Raw genomic sequence first — 2,667 nt, 5'->3', positions numbered from 1 at the left:
AGATACATTGTCGGGAGGTGGAACCCGAAAAATGTACAAGTCCGGGAATACGGGGTGCATCGTATGTAACGTTCGATGTACATATAAAGCCTGGTAGGTGTTGGGATTATATCTGCAACACGGGCATTATCGAAAGATGGTTAAGTGGAGTCACCCAATGGGTGCCGTGCGTTATCAGGTACGTAATGCACAGTAGAGATACATTGTCGGGAGGTGGAACCCGAAAAATGTACAAGTCCGGGAATACGGGGTGCATCGTATGTAACGTTCGATGTACATATAAAGCCTGGTAGGTGTTGGGATTATATCTGCAACACGGGCATTATCGAAAGATGGTTAAGTGGAGTCACCCAATGGGTGCCGTGCGTTATAAGGTACGTAATGCACAGTAGAGATACATTGTCGGGAGGTGGAACCCGAAAAATGTACAAGTCCGGGAATACGGGGTGCATCGTATGTAACGTTCGATGTACATATAAAGCCTGGTAGGTGTTGGGATTATATCTGCAACACGGGCATTATCGAAAGATGGTTAAGTGGAGTCACCCAATGGGTGCCGTGCGTTATCAGGTACGTAATGCACAGTAGAGATACATTGTCGGGAGGTGGAACCCGAAAAATGTACAAGTCCGGGAATACGGGGTGCATCGTATGTAACGTTCGATGTACATATAAAGCCTGGTAGGTGTTGGGATTATATCTGCAACACGGGCATTATCGAAAGATGGTTAAGTGGAGTCACCCAATGGGTGCCGTGCGTTATCAGGTACGTAATGCACAGTAGAGATACATTGTCGGGAGGTGGAACCCGAAAAATGTACAAGTCCGGGAATACGGGGTGCATCGTATGTAACGTTCGATGTACATATAAAGCCTGGTAGGTGTTGGGATTATATCTGCAACACGGGCATTATCGAAAGATGGTTAAGTGGAGTCACCCAATGGGTGCCGTGCGTTATAAGGTACGTAATGCACAGTAGAGATACATTGTCGGGAGGTGGAACCCGAAAAATGTACAAGTCCGGGAATACGGGGTGCATCGTATGTAACGTTCGATGTACATATAAAGCCTGGTAGGTGTTGGGATTATATCTGCAACACGGGCATTATCGAAAGATGGTTAAGTGGAGTCACCCAATGGGTGCCGTGCGTTATCAGGTACGTAATGCACAGTAGAGATACATTGTCGGGAGGTGGAACCCGAAAAATGTACAAGTCCGGGAATACGGGGTGCATCGTATGTAACGTTCGATGTACATATAAAGCCTGGTAGGTGTTGGGATTATATCTGCAACACGGGCATTATCGAAAGATGGTTAAGTGGAGTCACCCAATGGGTGCCGTGCGTTATAAGGTACGTAATGCACAGTAGAGATACATTGTCGGGAGGTGGAACCCGAAAAATGTACAAGTCCGGGAATACGGGGTGCATCGTATGTAACGTTCGATGTACATATAAAGCCTGGTAGGTGTTGGGATTATATCTGCAACACGGGCATTATCGAAAGATGGTTAAGTGGAGTCACCCAATGGGTGCCGTGCGTTATCAGGTACGTAATGCACAGTAGAGATACATTGTCGGGAGGTGGAACCCGAAAAATGTACAAGTCCGGGAATACGGGGTGCATCGTATGTAACGTTCGATGTACATATAAAGCCTGGTAGGTGTTGGGATTATATCTGCAACACGGGCATTATCGAAAGATGGTTAAGTGGAGTCACCCAATGGGTGCCGTGCGTTATCAGGTACGTAATGCACAGTAGAGATACATTGTCGGGAGGTGGAACCCGAAAAATGTACAAGTCCGGGAATACGGGGTGCATCGTATGTAACGTTCGATGTACATATAAAGCCTGGTAGGTGTTGGGATTATATCTGCAACACGGGCATTATCGAAAGATGGTTAAGTGGAGTCACCCAATGGGTGCCGTGCGTTATAAGGTACGTAATGCACAGTAGAGATACATTGTCGGGAGGTGGAACCCGAAAAATGTACAAGTCCGGGAATACGGGGTGCATCGTATGTAACGTTCGATGTACATATAAAGCCTGGTAGGTGTTGGGATTATATCTGCAACACGGGCATTATCGAAAGATGGTTAAGTGGAGTCACCCAATGGGTGCCGTGCGTTATCAGGTACGTAATGCACAGTAGAGATACATTGTCGGGAGGTGGAACCCGAAAAATGTACAAGTCCGGGAATACGGGGTGCATCGTATGTAACGTTCGATGTACATATAAAGCCTGGTAGGTGTTGGGATTATATCTGCAACACGGGCATTATCGAAAGATGGTTAAGTGGAGTCACCCAAAGGGTGCCGTGCGTTATAAGGTACGTAATGCACAGTAGAGATACATTGTCGGGAGGTGGAACCCGAAAAATGTACAAGTCCGGGAATACGGGGTGCATCGTATGTAACGTTCGATGTACATATAAAGCCTGGTAGGTGTTGGGATTATATCTGCAACACGGGCATTATCGAAAGATGGTTAAGTGGAGTCACCCAATGGGTGCCGTGCGTTATCAGGTACGTAATGCACAGTAGAGATACATTGTCGGGAGGTGGAACCCGAAAAATGTACAAGTCCGGGAATACGGGGTGCATCGTATGTAACGTTCGATGTACATATAAAGCCTGGTAGGTGTTGGGATTATATCTGCAAC

The sequence above is a fragment of the Anopheles stephensi genome, unplaced genomic scaffold (assembly GCF_013141755.1).
Source record: "Anopheles stephensi strain Indian unplaced genomic scaffold, UCI_ANSTEP_V1.0 ucontig17, whole genome shotgun sequence".
NCBI lineage: Eukaryota > Metazoa > Arthropoda > Insecta > Diptera > Culicidae > Anopheles > Anopheles stephensi.
Note: the sequence above shows the minus strand (reverse complement) of the source record.